The sequence below is a fragment of the Eretmochelys imbricata genome, chromosome 6 (assembly GCF_965152235.1).
Source record: "Eretmochelys imbricata isolate rEreImb1 chromosome 6, rEreImb1.hap1, whole genome shotgun sequence".
Classification (NCBI taxonomy): Eukaryota; Metazoa; Chordata; order Testudines; family Cheloniidae; genus Eretmochelys; species Eretmochelys imbricata.
Window position 1 is genome coordinate 98,090,683 of NC_135577.1, and position 25,382 is coordinate 98,116,064.

The window sequence follows — 25,382 nt, forward strand, 5'->3', positions numbered from 1 at the left end:
AAAACAGTCAGAAGAAGATCTTGAGTCATCATCTCATCTTATGTAGGATTTTTTTGTTGACTGTGGGGTAAGGTTAAGGCCCGTACCGGTGTCTGCTTGGGACAACAGGAGAGGGCATACACCATTCTAAAACTCATATCTATGCAGGGGAAATCAAATGACAGTCTGCAACTCCATCTCGGGCTAGGATCACACCAACTCTCATAAATTAAGCAGGATGAAGCCTAGCGAAGAGGAGATCTCTGTGACATTGCACTCCATATGCTTTATGAATATATGCTTGGAATGTGAATATAATGTAACTGGAATATGCTTTATGCAAAAGGTCTCTGTAAGGTATCATTACAAAGCTTATAATCTACTGAATGTGTTCATCCTATTTCTATGTATGTATCATTCTTGTATCTAAAACGAGAAATATGAAGTTAACTCTGAGATCCTATTGTAATTATGCAAGGTGTGGGACATTGATGGTGGTTTAGAATCTTGATGGCACCCATTGACTAGGACAATTGGCTGTAAATGGCTCTGTTTACCTTCAAGCCTTCCTCTGTAATGGGTAATGAAGAATGAGGTCTCACAGGACATGTGACCAGGTTACATGGTACTGAAATTCATCTTAAATCTGGTGCTTTTCCATTTAGCACCCAGAGAGTGGGGACCCAGAGAGACAAAAGATTCCCGCCTTATGCCAAAGATATAAAAGGGGGTGGAACAGAACAAAGGGGGGCCCAGTCATGTGAAATCCCCTGCTTTTCACCTAAGATGCTTGTTGGAACTAATAAGAACAGTACCGGGGAAAGGATTGGGCCCAGTCTAAGAAGGAGTCTAGTCTGTGAAAGAAGCGAATTGGAACATCTCTGCGGGCGAGGGTTACCTGTATTCAGCTTCTTAAATGTATTACGCTTAGACTTGCGTGTTTTGTTTGATTTTGCTTGGTAACTTACTTTGTTCTGCTGTTATTACTTGAAACCACTTAAATCCTACTTTTTACACTTAATAAAATCACTTTTGTTTCTTAATTAACCCAGAGTAAGTGATTAATATCTGGGGCAGCAAACAGCTGTGCATATCTCTGTATCCGCATTATAGAGGGTGAACAATTTATGAGTTTATCCTGTATAAACTTTATACAGAGTAAAACTGATTTATTTGGGGTTTGGATCCCATTGGGAACTGGATGTCTGGGTGCTGGAAATAAGTGACTTGCTGAGCAGTTTTTGGTTAAAGTCTTCAGATTTGGGGGCATGGACCAGACCCGAGTCTGTGTTGCAGTAGGCAAGCGTGTCTGGCTCAACAAGGCAGGTTTCTGGAGTCCCAAGCTGGCAGTGTAAAACGGGATTCAATTTAATTCCAGCATGTCAGGTGACAGGCCCAAGGGGGTCTCTGTGACCAAACCCATCAAAGTGTCATCAAGGAAAACTCAGTGTAATGCTGGAATAATGAGGTGATTATTAATAATGAGGTGGGTGATTTAATAGGTAGCACCATTCTCCTGAGGAAGGACTAAACCAGTGCCCCACCTCTCTGTTATTGGAGGTGCCATCATTCAGATGAAACACAAAATCAAGTTTCTGACCACCTATGATCACTAAAGATCCCATGGACCATTATGCAAGAAGGGTAGTATTACACTTAAAACAAATTAGTCAATGTTTAATGACCTTCCTGAGCGGCAGTTGGGGATAATCAATACTTATTTGTATGTTACTACAAAACAACAATAAATCAATAAAATCTCTCTCCCTCACATTCACATACTTGTCTTGTTAGATGAAAGCTGCTCAGAGAAGGACCAAATCATTGTTTATATTTTTATAGAGCCTGGCACAATGGAGCCTAGATCTTGACTGAATCCTCAGGCACTATTGTAATAAAACTGTTATATAATAACATCAATATTAAGCATCATAATAATCACTGAAAACTTCCTTCCCTCATCTGACTCTAGTTCAGAAACTCATTGGCATAGTGCAGGTTTCAGGCAGACCAGAATAAATTCAATAATCTTTGGAACCCTACAATTTCTACTGCTACCAAAATTAGCTTATCTAGCAAAGTGCTTTGCACATGTTCCTCAGGAATTGCCAGAATGTAGCCCGATTCTGACCTTGATCCCTTTTCTCCAGACATCCCCATTATGATGGAGGCTGCAGGGTTGGCAGAGAGGTCACTGTGGTGGTCTTACTCCATCAAAGAATTCTTTGTCACAGGATAAGCTGACTGAAGGGGATATTAAGCCAAAAGATGAATGCAAAATTACCTTGAGGGCATCAAGATTTGGACCTCTGATTTACCCTGGTGTAAGTGGGATCATAATGAGGTGCCAAAACTCTACATCTTGTGGTCTAGAGGACATTACTATAAGATGGTTGCATAGTTTGTAAGACTGATGGTATTCAAAGAGTAGTTGGTATTCACTGTTAAACTAGGAGGATGTATCTAGTGGGGTTCCTCAGAGGTCTCTCCTAGGTCTGGTTCTATTCAATAATTTCATTAATGACTTGGATAATAGAGTGGAGAGTATGCTTATAAAAATTATGGATGACACCAAGCTGGGAGAGGTTACAAGAGCTTTGGAGGACAGGAATAGAATTTGAAATTATCTTGATATATTGGATAATTGGTCTGAAATCAGCAAAACAAAATGCAATTAAGACAGGTGCAAGTACTACACATGGGAAAGAAAAATCGCGTCCAAAAACAAAAAATGGGGAATAAATGGCTAGGAAGTAGTTCTGCAGAAAAGGTTCTGGAGATTTTAATGGATCACAAATTGAATATGACCCAACAATGTTATTCAGTTGCAAAACAGAGCTAATATCATTCTTGGGTATATTAACAGGAATGTCATGTGTAAGACATGGGAGGTAATTGTTCTGCTCTGCTCAGAGCTGGAGTATTGTGTCCAGTTTGGGATGCTTCATTTTTAAGTGACATAGATGAATTGGAAAGAGTTCAGACGAGAGCAACAAAAAGTTTAGGAAAATGATCTGTGAGGAAAAGTTTAAAAACTACTAGGCATGTTTAGTCTTGAGGAAAAAAGACTGACAGGGGGACCTGATAACAGTCTTCAAATATTTTAACGGCTGTTATAAAGAGGATTATGATCAATTGTTCTCCATGTCTACAGAAGTTAGGACAAGAAGTAATCAGTTTAATCTGCAGAAAGGGGGATTTAGGTTAGATGTTAAGATTTTTTTTTTTTAACAATTAGAATAGTTAAGTGCTGGAATATGTTATGAAGGGAGGTTGTGGACTCTCCATCACTGGAGGTTTTTAAGAACAAGTTAGACAAATACCTGTCAGGGATGGTCTAGGTGTATTTGGTTTTGCCTCAGCACAGGTGGATAGACTAGATGATTTCTCATGGTCCCTTGCAGTCTTACATTTCTATGATTCTATGAGCTTTCAGAGCCTTGGTTAGTAACTAGGCTGTGCAGTAGGCAGTTCAAGCCTTCTGATCAGCTCATTATCTTTCACCTGTTCTACCAGATGCAGGGGTTGTATGTGCAACACATTAAAATCCTGGCTTCCCCAAAGCTGCAGTTTTACTCCTTTACATAATTTGGCACTAAAAAAAATATATATATTATAATAAATGAAGTGCTGCTTTCAACATTTCAGACATGGAGAATTCTTTTTTTTTTATCCTGTTTGGCTTTAATTTGACTTTCAGACGTGCAAAAATCCATCTCCCTTAGAAGTTAGTCAAACTATTAATTTTGTTGCAAAGACAACAGAGAACAGTAAAACGGTTTCACGAAGCCAGACAGCTTAAACTAATTAGATGGCTGTTTTGACAGGCGGTTTAACATAGAATAAATGCTGCAGAGAATGGCTACAGAGTTGTGTTTGATGAGTGTGTTTGTGTGTGCAGGTGAAAATTTGACTGCAAGGGGGGCGATGATGGGTCTGTGTCCATAAAGCATTTTTCAAAAACCTGCAGCTGCTCCATGTTTGTAGATTTGTTTCAATTAATGTTGTCAGATATATTGACTCAAGTGAACACTTACACCTGGAAGACAGTGACAGAGGGACATTTACAAGTATACATGAAGTGATTCATCAGGGAGCATGGGATGTGCTCTTTACAAGGGGAAGTAGGCCTTTTAGGAAATTGATAAACATATTAGGAACCAGAGGAGACGTAGGGATACTGGAGTTCTATTCATGATCACAAAAGGTCTGGGTCCTGCATGAACCCTTCTGAGATGGGTTAATAGTCCTTCCATTTCAAACGGAACATTGACAGTGCTCACTAGCCACCAAAAGGTACTCATTACTTTGGAGGACTGAGTTCAAAGATTAGCATTGTGGCCCTTCACTTAACAGTCTCTCCCCCTCCTCATGTACAAAGCATAGAATCCCAAACAAGTGTTTTTGGTTTTTTTTTCTAGTGGCTGCTCACCTATCCATGCAACTAGTGCTTCTCCTGCCACATGAACTCCAAGGATAGGGGTTCCACAGTGCAAACATAACCTTTGTTCATTGTGTGCTGAGCATCCCTCTCTGTGCTTGACCCAGGGAGGATATATATGAATCTGCTACAGTTGCTATCTTGGAGGCTAGCTCAGAGACCACTGAAGTCAAAATGGGCCTATCAACTTTAGTGTGCCTTGGATAAGATCCTTATGTAAGCGGGTGAATAGTCTCGCTCTTGTGGGGAACTTTCCGGGCTTCTGCACTACCCCGGTGAAGTGGGCTAACAAAAGGATCTGAGTCCTCGCTCCCACTTCCTTTACTCAGTGGCCTCCCTGCCCTTGAGGACTCCCCTTCCACTCTCCTGTCTGGCAGAGTCCTTATAACCCCAACAAGGCTGGGCCCAGAATTCCTGGGGGACTCAACCCCCAACCCTGCTGTGGTCACCAAGGGCAGGGGCCAGGGTGTCCCCACTCCAGGGTACTCTGTCAGCACTGGGCACTTCTCTGACCCACTGACCATTACATACAAGTTAAAGCAAATGCAAGTTATTTAATCAACAATTAAATTTAAAAAGAATAAGGGAAAATTAGAAAGGTTAAAGGAAACACATCAGCCTGCCCTATGGCAGGGATCATCACAAATACTGTCTCGGAATGTCAGGGCAGTTCACAGTCTGTTCCTTGTAAGTCCCAGGCCTTCTTCTCCAGCCCTAGCTGTGCTGCAGGGATGCTGTGGGTTGGACACTTGCTCTGGTGGTGGCCACATGCTCTCAGACTCTAAGTGGTAGGACCCTTCTTCCCAGTGTTGCCCCCGCCCTGTCGGGGTTATGATCCAAGCCTGGCAATATGCTAGAATGGTCTCTGCTTCCCTTCTACAGTTACAGTAGTAAAAGAGACAGTGTTACCTAATGGATAAAACACTAGCTTGGAATCTAAGAAGGTGGAGGAAGTCCTATTTCCAGCTCTGCTGCTATTTTGGGGAAGTTTCTGGGCAAGTCACTTCAACCTTTCTGTGTCACCATTCTCCCATGTGTGAAATGAGGGTAATGATACTTTCCTCCTTCATAAAGCACTTTGAGATCTATTGAGAGTATAAGAGCTCGGTGCTATTGGGAGACGAATTCTGGACTGATTGAAATCAATGGAAAATCTGCTATTGACATTAAACAGCATCCTTATGTGCAGACCTTACATCAGGGATTGGCAACCTTTGGCCTGCGGCCTGCCAGGGTAAGCCCCCTGGCAGGCTGGGCCAGTTTGTTTACCTGCCGCGTCTGCAGGTTCAGCTGATCGCAGCTCCCACTGGCCACGGTCTGAGGTTCCATGGCCAGTGGGAGCTGCGGTTGTCCGAACCTGCAGACGTGTCAGGTAAACAAACTGATCCAGCCCACCAAGGGCCTTACCCTGGTGTGCCGCATGCCAAAGGTTGCTGATCCCTGCCTTACAGATTTGTTTGATAAGCTAGATAAATCTTTTACCAATTTATTTGTGAAATGGCTATATATATATATATATATAAATGATATTGGTTCTTGAGAAATCTGTTGAATTGGCCATCCAGAGAATTGAAGTCCCAGGGGCAGAAATAGTCCAACAGCAGTACAGGCTTCCCCTCGAATACACCTATATCTTAATGGTGCTGAGCCTTTAGAACCACCTCATGGTGCCATAGGGTTCAAGTCTCCTTAGCCTATTCAGTACTTGGCCTCTAGTCAGACGCTCCCAATAAGGTTGTGCATTTTAATGGTTACTTTTGGGTTATGGACACTTGTCTACTAGGTATGGGGCTGAGACCCATTCATTTATTTAATGTAGGACACCCAATGTCTGCCAGATGGTAATAATTTTCAGTGTGTACTTGATTTGGACTTCTGATTAAAATGTGATGGGATTTGATCACATCATAAATATACCTGATCCCTGTAGTCCACAACTAAAACTTGATTTCAGTATTTGTAGCATTTTATACTTAACTGATAAACGTTTTATATGCATCCTTTACAAGAGAGACAGTCTTAAATACAGAAAAAATCAATGACTTGTCACTCTGTTTGGGAAGTGAACATCTTTTATGTGTAACTGTTCAAATAGAGCTTGATCCTACTGCCATTGAGGTGAATAGTAATGCTCCCTTCACTTCAGTAGTACAGGATCAGGTCCATAGTGGATAATGAACTTTATCCCAGAAAGAGTGTACATGCTGGTCTCAGAGGCTAAAAACTGGCAATAACCATTAATGACATTCCAATTGCTATTCAAACCCCAGCACTTAAAATGTAATCACAATAAGAATTGGGCAAACAAAACAAAAATCATATGGGTAAAAGAACAAAGAGAGAGAAAAATAGAAATAGGCCCTATGAAAAAAAGGATAGTAAAGTCTCCATGCAATACTATAAGTCTCTTCTGCCATTTGGATGTTCTTGATTTGCATGCACACATAAAGCTATCAGGTTTTTATAACTATGTCTGAATATTTTGTTCTAGGTGTGCGTATTTGTCATTCTCCTCAATACCAGACTGCCATTTGGATTTCCTCCAAGACATTTCAACTTTTTTTTCCCCCTTGAGTATCTGTCCATGAGGATCAAAATCATCTGTATTTAGAGACAAACTTCCATGCTCTTTTCATGGTGGGAGGCAGCGTCTATTTTTCATTCGCTGCTGTGAGACCTTTAGAGCAAATCCATTTCCTCAAAACCCTTAGAAAAAATGTCAGAAGGAATTTTGCACTGTATAGTGGGAATAAGAATCAAAGTTTTGCCTTCAGCTTTGCTGATCACACACACAAACACAAAACACCATCATGCTAACCAACCCAGCTACTCACTTCCATTATAATGACTTAAGTCCAGGGAACTATATAGTCTACTTCAGTGTCTGAATGGAAAACATGGGCTCTGTATATCATTCAACCTAGGCTGGTGCAAAGGGGCTGGAAAGCAGATGTAAACCTCCCACAAGGGGAGGGCACAAGGACTCTTTTTGCTTAATGCAGAGCCATCTCCATCAGCTCTGTACCAGCTTTGCAGGAGCACTGGGTCCGGGGGATGGAGCATTTCAATACAAGCCAAGGATGGAGCTAAAGTGGTATATGAGGGAGAGAGGGAGCCTGGCCAGTGCAGAGCTGCACCACAGCAATTTTTCACACTGGCAGCAGTCCACAGTTGCCACTGCAACTGAGGCAGCAAGTAAGAGTGCATCTTTGTCTCCAATGCATCTCTGCCCGCACCGAAAAAGAGACAAGTCTGGTCACATGGAAGCATGCAGTAATCACCCAATCCTGTGAGATGCTGACTGGCTTCAGCTATTCAGCAGGAGTGGAAGAGTTTGGACACATCACAGACCTGAACTCTAACTTCATAAAGAGAAGAAAAGGAGTACTTGTGGCACCTTAGAGACTAACCAATTTATGTGAGCATAAGCTTTTGTGAGCTACAGCTCACTTCTTCGGATGCATACTGTGGAAAATACAGAAGATGCTTTTATACATACAAACCATGAAAAAATGGGTGTTTACTACTACAAAAGGTTTTCTCTCCCCCCACCCCACTCTCCTGCTGATAATAGCTTATCTAAAGTGATCACTCTCCTTACAATGTGTATGATAATCAAGGTGGGCCATTTACAGCACAAATCCAGGGTTTAACAAGAACTTCTGAGGAACGGAGAAGGGGTAGGAAAAAACAAGGGGAAATAGGTTACCTTGCATAATGACTTAGCCACTCCCAGTCTCTATTCAAGCCTAAGTTAATTGTATCCAATTTGCAAATGAATTCCAATTCAACAGTCTCTCGCTGGAGTCTGGTTTAGAAGTTTTTCTGTTGTAATATCGCAACTTTCATGTCTGTAATCACGTGACCAGAGAGATTGAAGTGTTCTCCGACTGGTTTATGAATGTTATAATTCTTGACATCTGATTTGTGTCCATTTATTCTTTTACATAGAGACTGTCCAGTTTGACCAATGTACATGGCAGAGGGGCATTGCTGGAACATGATGGCATATATCACATTGGTAGATGTGCAGGTGAACGAGCCTCTGATAGTGTGGCTGATATTATTAGGCCCTGTGATGGTGTCCCCTGAATAGATATGTGGGCACAGTTGGTAACGGGCTTTGTTGCAAGGATAGGTTCCTGGGTTAGTGGTTCTGTTGTGTGGTATGTGGTTGTTGGTGAGTATTCGCTTCAGGTTGGGGGGCTCTCTGTAGGCAAGGACTGACCTGTCTCCTAAGATTTGTGAGGGTGTTGGGTCATCCTTCAGGATAGGTTGTAGATCCTTAATAATGCATTGGAGGGGTTTTGGTTGGGGGCTGAAGGTGACGGCTAGTGGCGTTCTATTATTTTCTTTGTTAGGCCTGTCCCATAGTAGGTGACTTCTGGGAACTCTTCTGGCCCTATCAATCTGTTTCTTCACTTCTGCAGGTGGGTATTGTAGTTGTAAGAATGCTTGATAGAGATCTTGTAGGTGTTTGTCTCTGTCTGAGGGGTTGGAGCAAATGCGGTTGTATCACAGAGCTTGGCTGTAGACAATGGATCATGTGGTGTGGTCTGGATGAAAGCTGGAGGCATGTAGGTAGGAATAGCGGTCAGTAGGTTTCCGGTATAGGGTGGTGTTTATGTGACCATCGTTTATTAGCACTGTAGTGTCCAGGAAGTGGATCTCTTGTGTGGACTGGTCCAGGCTGAGGTTGATGGTGGGATGGAAATTGTTGAAATCATGGTGGAATTCCTCAAGGGCTTCTTTTCCATGGGTCCAGATGATGAGGATGTCATCAATATAGCGCAAGTAGAGTAGGGGCGTTAGGGGACGACAGCTGAGGAAGCGTTGTTCTAAGTCAGCCATAAAAATGTTGGCATACTGTGGGGTCATGCAGGTACCCATAGCAGTGCCGCTGATTTGAAGGTATACATTGTCCCCAAATGTAAAATAGTTATGGGTAAGGACAAAGTCACAAACTTAGCCGTGATTCAGAAAAGAAACTTCTCCTTATGGGGTAAATCCTGCCCCAACCTCTATGATTGCAGGCTTATTTGGCAGAAGGAACAGCATGATTTTGGGTGGGCAGGAGTCCTTCAGAACCTTGGCACACAGGCATGTAAGAAAGATGTGGAGACAAGGATGGGGCCAGAGGACTTTCTGGTAAGAGGAAGTTTGGCGAATTATTTCCTTCTCTCAGTGTAGCAAACTGCACAGAGTGAAACTCAGGCTGGGTGCTGCTGCCCAGGCTTTGGGCCTTAATTAAGTAAAGATTTCATGGTTTCTCTGCTATTTTCTCCTTTCAGGCACAACAGAGCGACTCCATATTGTGTTCGGTTCTCCATATCTGCTTGTCTCACAGCTCCAACCCTGACCTATTAGAGGAGATCTAAATCAAAAAGGCATTTAAAAATTTTGCCTTCACAGAACATCCTATCCAAAACAGGTGACCAGATGTCCTCATACATAGATACTTCTATAAATCACATGGGATTGCACTTGTGAAATTCATTTAATAATTTTCATTTCGTATTACAGGGCCATAGCCACTCTATAGTTAAAACTGATGACACATTCCCATTACAAGCTGGGTTTTCACCAAGTCTGTAAACTTACAAATCACTCCTGAGTGAAACCTGTTCCCCTGGTATTTAACATTCCCTATCTTAACTTCTTGGAGTTCTGGACATAAAATAAGAAAGGAACGGTGTTTCATGTCCGTATCTTTGACTTTTTGTTTTTTAAAAAACCCTAACTTTTGTTTTCATTTTGGCTCCTTTTTTGGCTCGGCCTGCAAACTCCAGATTTATTTTGTTGGCCTTTGTGAGTGTCTCTTAGTATTTTTGGAATGATGAGTGTAAGAAATATGAAGATACAAAGTGTTCTTTTTACATCTGTACAAAGCAACAGTTGAAAGATTAAAAAAAAATATAATCCCAAAATACTTTGGGGTTGATTCTTACTTACATAAAGGCCCCTTTACACAACTCTGGCAGTGGGAAGGGACCCTAATGACCACATATAAATGTATTTTTTTGCCCAATTTTAGGGCCCTGTATGCTGCCAGAGTTATGTAAATGAGAACCAGACCTATTATAGCTGAATTCTGTATTTTATATTTGTTTGGAAATCTTTACTGCACATGCCGGGCCTCACGTTTTGACTTCTCTGGGACTGCTCATGGACTAAGGAACCAGCCAATATGGGTAAACATGTCAGAATCTGACCCTGAATCAGCCAAAATGAAAACAACAATAGACATCCAACAAATTATTTCCAGAAAAGAATCAAATAAGGGAAGAAAGTCAAGATTGGATGGGTGGTCTAAACTGCGTGGAGTGATCTGCTAAATGACAGGTTTCAGAGTAACAGCCGTGTTAGTCTGTATTCGCAAAAAGAAAAGGAGTACTTGTGGCACCTTAGAGACTAACCAATTTATTTGAGCATAAGCTTTTGTGAGCTACAGCTCACTTCATCGGATGCATACTATGGAAACTGCAGAAGACATTATACACACAGAGACCATGAAACAATACCTCCTCCCATCCCACTCTCCTGCTGGTAATAGCTTATGTAAAGTGATCACTCTCCTTACAATGCGTATGATAATCAAGTTGGGCCATTTCCAGCACAAATCCAGGTTTTCTCACCCTCCGTCCCCCCCCACACACAAACTCACTCTCCTGCTGGTAATAGCCCATCCAAAGTGACCACTCTCTTTACAATGTGTATAATAATCAAGGTGGGCCATTTCCAGCACAAATCCAGGGTTTCTCACCCCCCACCTCCAAAACCCACACACACAAACTCACTCTCCTGCTGGTAATAGCTTATCCAAAGTGACCACTCTCCCTACAATGAAAAGGAGTACTTGTGGCACCTTAGAGACTAACCAATTTATTTGAGCATGAGCTTTCGTGAGCTACAGCTCACTTCATCGGATGCAGAGTGAGCTGTAGTTCACGAAAGCTCATGCTCAAATAAATTGGTTAGTCTCTAAGGTGCCACAAGTACTCCTTTTCTTTTTGCGAATACAGACTAACACGGCTGTTACTCTGAAATCTCCCTACAATGTGCATGATAATCAAGGTGGGCCATTTCCAGCACAAATCCAGGTTTTCTCACCTCCCTATCCCCATACACACACAAACTCACTCTCCCGCTGGTAATAGCTCATCCAAAGGGACCACTCTCCCTACAATGTGCATGAGTTGTGTGTGTGCATGGGGGCGGGGGGGGGGGTGAGAAAACCTGGATTTGTGCTGGAAATGGCCCACCTTGATTATCATACACATTGTAAGGAGAGTGATCACTTTAGATAAGCTATTACCAGCAGGAGAGTGGGGTGGGAGGAGGTATTGTTTCATGGTCTCTGTGTATATAATGTCTTCTGCAGTTTCCACAGTATGCATCCGATGAAGTGAGCTGTAGCTCACGAAAGCTTATGCTCAAATAAATTGGTTAGTCTCTAAGGTGCCACAAGTACTCCTTTTCTGATCTGCTAAAGTTGTCTTGGCAGTGAGAAACTGCCTGGATCCTTTTGAACAAAGTTTTTTAATTGTGAATAATCAGTGATTCTGAATTCCTTCCTAATGGACAAGTTGGGTTATTAATAATGTCTTTACTATTACTTGCTATATTAATGTCTTCAAATGACACCTTTATGGTGATTAGTAGGAAAAAGAGGAATGGCAAGAACTGAAAAATTTTCCAAACCCCATAATTCTATCTAGAAAGAAAAGTAGCATCACAATAACCCTGGATAAAATGGATTATCCTGATGAAGCACTGAAGGATACATTATGAGCAACTATGAAGACTAAAATTTATGGAGAAACTTTTGTCAAAGACCTCATAACTCAAATAGTGATGTAGCCACAATAAGTTATGAAGGTCTTTCCTATATGACAAGGGACAAGGAATCTGCTGTACCCTTCAAACATAATGCATTATACTTGCATTTTAGAATATTTCGCTTTAACAACACCTGAATGTATCACTAATGATTTTCTCTACGGGCTTAATAATCTACACGTTCATTTTTATTAATGGTGACCTTTAAAGTGTGTAATTAATTACATTTTTATAAAGTTTTCTTTTCTAGGCACGTCTTGGTAGTAAAATGAGTGAGCATGTTTCCCATGCAACGGCAACGCTGAACTACCTGATCAAAGCCTTAATACAGCAATTGTTAAATGAATCATGTTTAAAAGGCTTAGTATAAGAACATATTAACTTTTTGCAAAGGACAATTTTGTCAAAAGTTTTGAATGACTACAATGTAAAATAAAATGTATTGCTCTTCTATTAAAAAAGAAAAAGGAAATGGGGAAATGTAGCACAGAATAATGTCAGAGTTTAGGTCAGAATACATTAAAGAATTGGTGGATGATTAAGTGGCTGGGAATAGGTAATGAGCTAAGGAGCCTTTCATCTGTAAAGTCACACTTTTGCGTCTTGTCCTTGGGTTGCAGTGACTGCAGTTCAACTAATTATTATCTGATGGTTGCATAGTGGTTTGTGTGAAATGAACTGGATGGTCTCCTAGACCTTGTACTTAGTGGGCAGATGTCTCTATCAGATTTGCTGCCATGGTCAACAGTTTCAGAACAGAGGCCAAGGAATGACCTAGGATGGACCCAAAAGTACACAAAAAAGTCAGACTATCTATGAGGTTGTACAAAATTTCAGATGTCCAGTTTCTCACTGATATAAACCTTAAAAAAATTGTCTTGCACAATTCCTGTATCGAAGGATCTTTTAAAGTGGAGTAGCTTCCCCAGGGCAGGTCTGCTACTGTAGACACAGCTTTCACCCTATTAATGTTCATCAGTAATCTGAACTAATAGAAATGAAGGTAGAGGTGAAGCTAGTCATAAATAGAGTAATTGTCATATTATTGTAGAGTGACTTTACCTTCTACAGTTCAAATTTGCAGAGCGTGTAGGAAGAACTCAGTACAGTTAGTACACCTTTCCCTGTACAGCTCCAGTGCAAACCTTGCATGTTTATATCCTGAGCACAGTCCTGTGTGAAATACATATTACCGGCAGAAGCATTGTGGGTACACTAGGATACACTATGGAATAAACACATCAAGTGTCCTACTTTGTTTCTGAATTCTTGTGTCTATGCAGTAAGCTAATTATAGTGATAGAACAATTTTTTAAGTGGACTTACTCACTCCAGGGAAGCAATACCTTGCATTTAAATTATCCCTGCCATGAAATGATATATCTATTTCACAGAATGGTAAACTGAGGCACAAAGCGGCTGCCTCATGATCAGGATCAAACAAATACATAAATGATAGGGCCAGAATTAGAACTCAGAAATCCTGACTCCCAGGCCTTTCCTTTAACCACAAGGTCTCTTTGCCTTATTCTTTTTGCTAAAAGTGACGTGAAAAGATAAAAAATAACTGGGTTTGTGCTCTTAATTTACATATTATTTATATTGCTCCCATGAAGAGCAAGGCCTGAAAGTTGCCACTTCCCCATCCCCCAAAAATGATCAACATCTGTTTTTTACCCCCTTTTATAAATATCAGGAATATCAAGTCGCCTCTCTTTCCCAGAGGGTTTTCCCTGGACCACCCAGGGATGTCAATTAGAATGTGGTTTACAGAGGAGGGGATTAGCAAATGTAACCCTTCTGCCTGTCAGAGTTGGCAGCAACAAGGGCCAGGTTCAGTATCTAGGGGTTCCATTCCAATAACACAATGCAAAACCGGCTCGAGCTCCCACCCAGTGACCTTGGACAAATATATACCACCTCCGCTGGGCGCCTCCAAGAGGCAATATTTCCCCTCTTGCAAGCACATAGTCTGAATGTAGCAAACAGCCTTTTAATAACAGAGAGAAACAATGTGGCACTATGTTGGGGAAACACCACCAACAGGATTCCTAACACAACCCATGAGCAAAAAACCCACCCCAAGCAAATTGGGGCATGTCCTTTCCCTTTGGTTCTTGAGTCTAGCAACCCAAAATCACCCAAAGTCCCAAAAGTCCAACGATCCCAAAGTCTCTGTCCCTGGTCAGGGCAGCCCCAGAGTTCGAAAGTTTATCTGCGGAGTTTTACCTCCCAACCTGGGTGGAGATGGGGGGGGGGCGGTTAAGGGGCACCTTTACGTGGTCCAAAGCTGATGGCCCCACCTCTCCATGGGGCTCTGCTCTGCCAGCCGCCCCATGAGCTGCTCTAGGCATCTGACAAACTGCTCTGCTCTGCTCCACCAGCTGCTCTGCTCGCTGTCCCGCAAACTGCTCTGCCATATATCTTCAGGCTCCCCCACTACTTAACACAACACTCAGTGATTTCAGCTCTTAGTAAGTTTAGCTCTTTTGTGATTTCAGCCTGTAGTATGGGAGCCTCAGTGCTGGTGCACCATTAGCCCAAAGTGAATTCAGCTCAGCAGCCTGTAACTAAACTCCTAATAGAATCAAAATTAGCTCTGATATTCTACAGTGGAGAGAGGAGGAAGTGCAATTAGCATGTAAAGCCCTCACCAGGGGACCCATGCCTCTCTCAGTTCATAGAGTTTTGGAACCCATGTCCCTTGCCTAGCGAGTGCTACTTAGTTGATGGTGAGTCCCTCCATCATAACAAAAGGCCAAGTACAGTTCCACTGTCCTTGATTCCCATAATCAGGGTAATAACAATTTATTCTTCCTGCCCTAATAACAGAGACACTGGGGATCCCACAGCAGCCAAAGTGACCATTTGGGCAGCTATGGCCTCATTCTAGGCGGGGTGGGTGTGCCTATGCAAATGAGATCAGCCCCTGAAGTTCTTTTCCACAGCTTGCCACATCTCACCACCAGATGTCAGGGTGGAGCTCATCCTGACTCTGTTTACACAAAAGAAGAGGTAAGGGGGGACAGGATAGAGTAGAAGAGGCTAAGAGGAGCAAGTGTGGAGTGAAGCTGAGGTGAAGACACTGAGAAGAAGCAAGGGGAGAAGGATGGGGAAGGTTGGAGCAAACAGCCAATCAGCACAGGATGGAGAAAGTCTGAGGACATTCTACAGTTGGAACATGCAGATATCCCTGTTTTGGCTGCTTCTGCTCCTGCCACCAGAATCTCTGGCTGGCTCCTCCTCTCTGCAGTTCTCCCTAAGGGCCCTATTGTTTGGGAGGAGTCAGGGAGAGGCACCACCTGGGTCCTAGAGCCCCCAGAGTAGTGTGTGTGTATGTGTGTGTGTACTTCATTGCAGATAGGGGGGTTGCTGAATCTTTAACAAAGAGCTTTGTTTCTGCCTTAATCACTGCTGGATGCTAAGGGAGGCACCTGGCAGCCCCATGGTAGGGGAGGCCAAGTCACCTTTCCTTGCTTTAGGCTATGCATTTTCACAGAGATGAATTAGGTCCTCTCACAGTCCCAAGAATGGAGATAGTCTGAAAAGGATCAGAAGGGATGTGGGCCAATGGCTCCATGCCCTCCATCGTGCTACGTCTCTGTAGACTGGTGCGGTGGTGGGGTGCTTCTCCCTACTCAGGCCTGTGCATAACAGACTGTGAAGGTCTAACTGAGGCTCACAATACGCCTACAAGGGAGGTAAGCATTTCTTATATCCATTTCAAACTGCAGCATGGAACACTTAAGTGACTTATCAAAAGTTACACAACAATTCAATGATAGAGCTGGGAACAGAATTCAGTGTCCTAAGAGGCAGTTCTCTGCCTAAACCGCTAGACATCACTGTCTCTGCAATAATTTATATCCCATCCACTCCTTATTGACATCTAGGGAAATGCAGGGGGAAAAATGATTTGTAGAAAGCAGGTCAAAAGGCGACCACACATCTATTTCAGAAGGCTGAATTTTGTCACATCTGCCCAGAAGAGGTCCAAGAGGCTAGAAAGCCTCTCAGTGTTCTACTTGAATGGTAAGAGAAGGAATGCAATTAACTTGTCATAGATCAGAGAAAGCCAAGGTTATTTCCCTTTGCTGATGGAGAGGTAAAGGAAGAAAGCAAATGCTTCCTTCATCTTTTTAGCTCTTGAATACTCCATTCTGAGAAGCAAAAGTATGCGAATTCTATGTTGAAAATGTAACCACTAGAGGGTCCTTGTGTTCAAAGTCACCACGAAAAATGTGCAAGGCTCTGAGCCCTGCTAAACGACACAGACTAATCTTGCATTGGAAAAGCAGCGTGAGTAAGATGAGGAGGGCAAATAATTAAGTGGCACTGCCTCCGCTGGCTACCCTCAACACCGATTCTTCTTCAGATTCTTGGCTGCCCTGTCAAAATGAAATTGCTTCTGTTAGAAAGTAAAATAAATGATTTCACTCTAAAAGTGCATGATTATATGTTGATACATACATGATCCTTGTCTGCGGGACTATTTAGCCTCAAAATAAAGGATTGGCACCTCATTTTCTTGGTTAACTCTTTAAGTGCTCATTGGGTTACAAGACTGATAAATACCAGCCAAAGAGAAGTGCTATGAGCCTGAAGCCTTCCCCATTGAGTCACTGAATGTTGTCATCAAGTGATGTCACAAACTGAATTTAACTGCTTTTTGCCTGCTCTATACACCATGGCATTCTGATTTTGTGATCTCATTTGGTTTTATGTGTAGCAAGTTGGGGAGAACCTGCAATTGGCAGACAAAATATTATATGTTGATTTAGAGACATCAAGATCTAGCGAACTGAGTATGGGCCCGGGAGCCAGGCACCCCTAAACTCAAACTCACAGACTCATTGTGATATGTTAAGCAAACCACTGAACTCCAGTCCCCATCGCCACTTCAATTTCCTCATCTGGACAATGTGGATAATATTACATAGTTACCTAGCTCAGAGGTGATTAATGGGACTGATAGTTATTGCATCTCTTTGAAGATGCAAATTGCTACACTATTCAGAGGACAGTTATAATTATTTGAATCATTGAATAAATGTTGCTCTCTAAGGGGTGGGTGAATGATACAGATCCACTCACCCCCAAATTTAGTGACTTTGCAGCACCTGGGCTGAATTCCAACAATACAGAATTACTCTGGCCAGTATATCCCGCCCTCTTTTATCCCCAGTGCTCCAATGATGAGCTGCCAGAACATGGTCTCCAATTCCTTTAGCTCTAGATATGAGCTCCAGGAGCACAGGGCACTTTTGGTTCCAGCCTCAGGAAGGCAGCTGACCTTCACCCTGGCTATGTCATGATATTTGTTTCATGGAGTTACATGACAGTGTCCCAGGACTGCAGTGCAAACACCACAGCAGCAGAAAGTATGGTGCTGCTCTGCTGAATCAAGCTGACAACATTTGGCATAGGCTGGGCAGAACTAGATGCAGCTGCATCCAGACTATCTGATGAGCCATACTGTTATAGCATTTATTTTTTTCTTGCACAGCACTCATTACATAAAGCCTCTGTGCCTTGGATTAAGGAGCTGTGTTGCTTCTTGTATGTCTTGTATGCTTGCACAGCACAAAGCTCACAGTGAATGGTCACTAACATTTAACATCCCTCCAAGCGCACTGTTTCTTTAAACTCAGAAAATAATCTAATGTACTCCTCTGAACAATATTTGGCCATTATTTCTTCTTTTAATTATTTTGTAAGAAACCATGTGTACCAAATGAGATTTGACTGTGTCTGGATCCATCTTATCAAATTCCTTTATTTGATATGAAATAATATCATTAAGAGGCAGGCGCAGCTGGGATAGATTCTGTCTCTTTAATAGCTCTCAGTACTTCCATTTCAGGAACTGGTATAATTACTAATTTAAGACGTGTTGGGCATTGATCAGTGACTAGGATATTTAGGAAACTACGGTAGCCGTTGGCATCAGAAGGGCTTAAGTTAAAAAGGGCTTGCAGCCAAATTGGCTTGGATAGCAGCTCTGGCCATGGACTAAAAACAGGCTTCAGCACTATTAATAAATGGCAATGTGTCAAGTTAGAGAGAGATATTAAAGGTGCTGCAGGCATCAGTGCTGGGTTGAGTTTTATTTAATGTCTTCATTGACTGTTTGGAAAAGGGGGGTAAGCAAAACAACACAGTAACACACAATTCAAGACTCATTTGAGGTGTTTCGAACACCACTGAGGACAGAGCAATCATGCCATAGAAGCTAGAGGGAAAAATGGGCAGGATATAAAAAACCTTATTCGTCAAACTGTGTGACCATTTAGCACCAGATTTTCGAAAGAGCCCAGCTCCCATTGAGAGCATTATTGGGAACTGCTGGGTGCTGAACATTTTTGGAAATCTGGACACTTCACATAGATGCCTAAAAGGGAACCGAGCTCTTTTGAACATTTGGCTGCTAATACTTAGTCATACTTGTAGTCCCACTGACCTCAAAGGCACTACACACCTGTAAGCCCTTCTCAAGGCAAGTAAAGGCTGCAGAATCAGGCATACAATTCAAAAATTGAAAAACTGGAAAAATGTAAGCTAATACATTTTGGGGGGAAATTCATAACACACATATTCAATGAAAGAGAGAAAACTTGCAAGCAGTAAAGTCAAAAGAGATCAAGGGGCGATAAGTGGGGGACTGCAAAATGGAAATTAACTTGCAATGCTATCCAATGGCAAAAGAGGGAAAGGTCTTTTGGGACTGTGTATAGAGGCAACATATCTCATAATACAGGTTCACAGATGATGATCCTCTCTATAACACTGGTGAGACCACAACTATGGTCTCTTGGGATCTCCATTGCAGAAATATGTCTGGAATAGCGTTTAGATACTATGGTGACTGGTGAGATAGATCAATCAATTGATAGATAGATGCAGGAAAGATGAAAATGAGTATGTGAAGTCTGGCCAAATGTTGACTCAGGAGTTTCTCCATCATCCTTCAAATCCTTCTCCATGGTCCACTTTTGCCTACCCAAAATCAGTGAACCAGTGATACCTGGGCTGAAGGGCAGTCAGGTAGAGCTGATTAAAATATATATATAAATGACGCAAGCAATAACTAACTTGTAACTGCATGATTTTAGTTTGTTTACCTTTCTGCTGCCTCTTGTGTCACACTCACTTATTGGGTCATTTCAAATTAGATTGTGAGCTTATTGGGATAAGGACTATGTCTTCCTTTATGTGTCCCTCACAATGGAGTCCTGAACCTGCATGGGTCCTTCAGGGACGAAATAATAATAATAATAATACTGAAGGGTTTATTTATCAAAGAATGGGATACATTATTTAGGGGGGCTCCCAGGACATAACTAAGAGTAATAAGTTGAACCTGAGTAAAGGAAAATTTTGTTCACCATCAGGAAATTATCTCTACAAGTGAGATCTACAAGACTGCGGAATAATGTCCCAAAGGACAAAATAGAAATAATGTAAAACTCATTTGAGTCATTTGTAACTAGCCTGGAGAAGATGACCTAATAGGTATTCATCTCTAATTTCTATGATTCAATGATGTTGCTTTACTCTGCCTTTCAAAATAATGATAACAATAGTATATTTATTCTTTACCTTTCCTCCCAAACTGCTTACCAAATTGATAAACAGGAATTACTTCATCCATCAGTGAAACACAGCAACTGTGTAATGGCAAACAGTGACTCCAAATTATTTTAGGGCAGGATGTGAACAATATCTCTTTCCAGTTACAACAACAGGGGGGATTTATATAAAAGGACTGTAATGACAGTTAGGAATTTGGCCAAAACACAAGGAATAAACCCTTTAGTCTTGATATTATGGCTAAACTCTATCCTTACAAAGAATTCCTGCTCCTGGAAATAATTTTACAAGGGGTTCTGATGTTCACTGTATGCCACATATGAAAGACAGCATAGGAGTAACACAGTAAAGACAGTAACACGATGCTGGAGTATTGGTTCAATACTGACTCCAAGAGTTTTCTGAACTACCTAGAGCACCAAATTTTTGCCCACCTGGGGTCTCACACCCAACTACCCAGACCCAAACCCACTCTGACTAATTTATGAGATCTGATAAAATGACAGCAAAAGGTGGCATGGCTGCTTAACACATCCCAGAATAATAAGTCATGGAGCAATGAAATCCATGAAGTATTACAAATTTTGTTTAAAGTTTTCAACTTCTTGTACAGAGTAGAACTGAAAGTAACTTGGTGCCCATTCTTTATGTGATCTAGAGTATGAGTATGGGAAAGGACCAAAAAATCTCTCCCAAAAGTCTGTTTAGTCCATGAACATACTGGCAGATTCAGAGGTAACTGAAATACCCCCACCAGACACCTAAACATCTGCAGCAGGAAGGAGATTAAGGAAAGGAAAACCAGGGAGGATCCACTGGTTGTTCTGTGAGGAGAAGCAAGGCTCCTTCCACTTGGTTTCCATTCCATTCCAATAAAATATGGGAACTGCCTACAAATACTTTCATCTCATGCGGTCAGCATGGACTCCAGAGTCCTGAGCCCTCTCAGTCTGTGGCCCCCAGTCATGATGATGTAGCTTTCTTGCAGCAAAGTCTCCACTGGAGACATGCTACTAGGGTTTGGTATAGATGTGACTTCCCTGGGTACTTATGGAGGGGGTGTGCAGAACAGAATGCACCCGGAGGCCAATTATATTGCCTGAAGAGTCTCCATGGGCTCAGAAGAGGTTTTGTTGAGCCAGCCACACTCGTGGCCTGCTCATTTCCCCATGCCATGCCTCTTCTGCTATTACAGCTTTGAACCCCACAGAGAGGCTTCTGTTGGCTGCAGCAGATGGAGTGACAGAGGGGTTATTCCCCCCATTCTGTGCCTAAGCAGGACATCTAGGTACGGAGGCTCCTCTCTGGGTCAAGATCTAGGCATGCAATCTTTGCCCAATTTCTGCCATAGCATGTCGTGCTGCTATGCACTGTTAAATAGTTTCCATATTGCATCTCAGAACTGGGTGTAGTTGAGTGGTGCTTCGTGTGATTCTGGAACATATCGTACAATATTTGGCAAGCACAACTGTATCCTTAGGGATCAACCTGTTCTAAATCTATAAATGCTTTCAAAATTCATTGGCAGTTCCAAAATGATTCTACCAGGTAAACTGGAGGATTCATTAGCCTTTTTCCCTATCAAGACCACTTTACTAAGAGCTGACATATATCCAGATGTTAGGATGTATAGGATATTAACAAGATATTAGGATGCATAAGGGATAGTCTGGTGAATAATAATACAACACCTTTTTGTAAAATCAATGATGCAGCCTGCACCTGGAATACTGGGTGAAGTTCTGGTCACCTCACCTCAAGAAGGATATTGCAGAACTGGAGGGGTTCAGAGATGAATAACAAAATGATCAAGGACATGGAAAACTCTCATACTTGAAGAGCGATGGAAAAGATTCGGATTGTTTATTTTAGCAAGGAGACAAATAAAAGTATATGCGGTAAATTAATGAATGGTCTCTAGAAGTCTGATAAGGAATTCCCCTTTTCCCTGTCCCATAACACAAGAACAAGGGGACACTCAATGAAATTAAATAGTGGGAAACCAAAACTCAGAAAAGGAACTGCTTTATCACACAATGTGTGGTTAAGCTCTAGAACTGACTACCACAGAAAATTGTTGAGGCCAAGAATTTAACAAGATTCAAAAAGGGAATGGCTATTTTTATGGATAATAAGAATACACAGAGTTATTCTAACTATAACAAAAATATTGGAAAGGATATTAAATGTCATACTTCATGGTTTAAAACAGTTTTGAACTCACAGAGATCAGGATGACACCTATGCGTGGGGCAGTTTAGCTTCCCTTTGCCTACTGTGGGGTTTTTAAAATTTATTCTGAAACACTTGGTACTGTCCATTATCGTAGAAAGGATATTGGACTAGATGGATCTTGGATCTGGTCCAATCTGGGGATTTCTATGTTCCATTTATTCTTTCCTTTCCAATTTACATTGTCTTGATCTTTTTACTTAGTCTCTCCTTGGTTGACCTCTAGACTCTCAATCAGTGAGTAATTTCAGAGGATTGTTTTATTTGATACTTCATATGTTTTATATTTGTTATATTGTATTCGATCAGATTCACTCTCCCATTTAATATCTCATTCATTGGAATCTCTCTTGTTCTGGCTGCATTTTATATTGAAAATTTCATTCTATTTTTGTTCAAGCTCAATTAGTTTATTGACATTCTCTCATAGCTACACATTTCCTGTGTGAAGGGCACTGAATGTATGATTACTTGTGACTGCTATTTTCTCTCGCTTGGATGTGATTGGTTGCATGTCCCATGTTCCAGTCATAAACTGAAGATACAGCAGTTTGTCCTACTTCTAATTCATACTGTTTCTTATCTGCTTCTCAGATGAAAACATGAATTATTAACATACAAGATTAATTAACTCTACATGATGAAAGTTTCTTATACAAGCGCCTCAGATTGAATATGCATCACACTCTTACATCAACTTTGTGTCTCTGTTGGGAAGAGCGACAACACCTGTGACACCAACGCCACTTTCTGGAAAACCTCCCTGCTCCTTAGGTGCTTCCCAGGCACATCGCAAAAAGGAAAGGAGGACTTGTGGCACCTTAGAGACTAACCAATTTATTTGAGCATAAGCTTTTGTGAGCTACAGCTCACTTCATCTGATGGATTCAGTGGAAAATACAGTGAGGAGATTTATATACACACGGAACATGAAAAAATGGGTGTTTATCATGCACACTGTAAGGAGAGTGATCACTTAAGATGAGCTATTACCAGCAGGAGAGTGGGGGCGTGGAAGAAAACCTTTTGTAGTGATAATCAAGGTGGACCATTTCCAGCAGTTGACAAGAACGTCTAAGGAACAGTGGGAGGGAGGGGAGGAAATAAACAAGGGGAAATAGTTTTACTTTGTGTAATGACTCAAGCACTCCCAGTCTCTATTCAAACCTAAGTTAATTGTATCCAATTTCCAAATTAATTCCAATTCAGCAGTCTCTCGTTGGAGTCATAGAATCATAGAATCATAGAATATCAGGGTTGGAAGGGACCTCAGGAGGTCATCTAGTCCAACCCCCTGCTCAAAAGCAGGACCCATCCCCAATTAAATCATCCCAGCCAGGGCTTTGTCAAGCCTGACCTTAAAAACTTCTAAGGAAGGAGATTCCACCACCTCCCTAGGCAATGCATTCCAGTGTTTCACCACCCTCCTAGTGAAAAAGTTTTTCCTAATATCCAACCTAAACCTCCCCCACTGCAACTTGAGACCATTACTCCTTGTCCTGTCCTCTTCCACCACTGAGAATAGTCTAGAACCATCCTCTCTGGAACCACCTCTCAGGTAGTTGAAAGCAGCTATCAAATCCCCCCTCATTCTTCTCTTCCGCAGACTAAACAATCCCAGTTCCCTCAGCCTCTCCTCATAAGTCATGTGTTCCAGACCCCTAATCATTTTTGTTGCCCTTCGCTGGACTCTTTCCAATTTATCCACATCCTTCTTGTAGTGTGGGGCCCAAAAGTGGACACAGTACTCCAGATGAGGCCTCACCAATGTCGAATAGAGGGGGACGATCACGTTTTTGAAGTTTTTTTGTTGAAGAATAGCCACTTTTAGGTCAGAAATTGAGTGACCAGAGTGATTGAAGTGTTCTCTGACTGGTTTATGAATGTTATAATTCTTGACATCTGATTTCTGTCCATTTATTCTTTTACGTAGAGACTGTCCAGTTTGACCAATGTACATGGCAGAGAGGCATTGCTGGCCCATGATGGCATATATCACATTGGTAGATTTGCAGGTGAACAAGCCTCTGATAGTGTGGCTGATGTGATTAGGTCCTATGATGGTGTCCCCTGAATAGATATGTGGACACAGTTGGCAACGGGCTTTGTTGCAAGGATAGGTTCCTGGGTTAGTGGTTCTGTTGTGTGGTGTGTGGTTGCCCGTGAGTATTTGCTTCAGGTTGAGGGGCTGTCTGTAGGCAAGGACTGACCTGTCTCCTAAGATTTGTGAGGGTGTTGGGTCATCCTTCAGGATAGGTTGTAGATCCTTGATGATGCGTTGGAGAGGTTTTAGTTGCGGGTTGAAGGTGATGGCTAGTGGCGTTCTGTTATTTTCTTTGTTGGGCCTGTCCTGTAGTAGGTGACTTCTGGGAACTCTTCTGGCTCTGTCAATCTGTTTCTTCACTTCAGCAGGTGGGTATTGTAGTTGTGAGAATGCTTGATAGAGATCGTGTAGGCGTTTGTCTCTGTCTGAGGGGTTGGAACAAATGCGGTTGTATTGTAGAGCTTGGCTGTAGACAATGGATCGTGTGGTGTGGTCTGGATGAAAGCTGGAGGCATGTAGGTAGGAATAGCGGTCAGTAGGTTTCTGGTATAGAGTGGTGTTTATGTGACCATCGCTTATTAGCACTGTAGTGTCCAGGAAGTGGATCTCTTGTGTGGACTGGTCCAGGCTGAGGTTGATGGTGGGATGGAAATTGTTGAAATCATGGTGGAATTCCTCAAGGGCTTCTTTTCCATGGGTCCAGATGATGAAGATGTCATCAATATAGCACAAGTAGAGTAGGGGCGTTAGGGGACAAGAGCTGAGGAAGTGTTGTTCTAAGTCAGCCGTAAAAATGTTGGCATACTGTGGGGCCATGTGGGTACCCATAGCAGTGCCGCTGATTTGAAGGTATGCATTGTCTCCAAATGTGAAATAGTTATGGGTGAGGACAGAGTCACAAAGTTCAGCCACCAGGTTTGCCGTGACATTATCGAGGATAGTGTTCCTGACGGCTTATAGTCCATCTTTGTGTGGAATGTTGGTGTATAGGGCTTCTACATCCATAGTGGCCAAGATAGTTTTTTTATGGAAGAACACCGATGGATTATAGTTTCCTCAGGAAGTCAGTGGTGTCTCAAAGATAGCTGGGCGTGCTGGTAGCGTAGGGCCTGAGGACGGAGTCTACATAGCCAGACAGTCCTGCTGTCAGGGTGCCAATGCTTGAGATGATGGGGCGCCCAGGATTTCCAGGTTTATGGATTTTGGATAGCAGATAGAATACCCCAGGTCGGGGTTTCAGGGGTGTGTCTGTGCGGA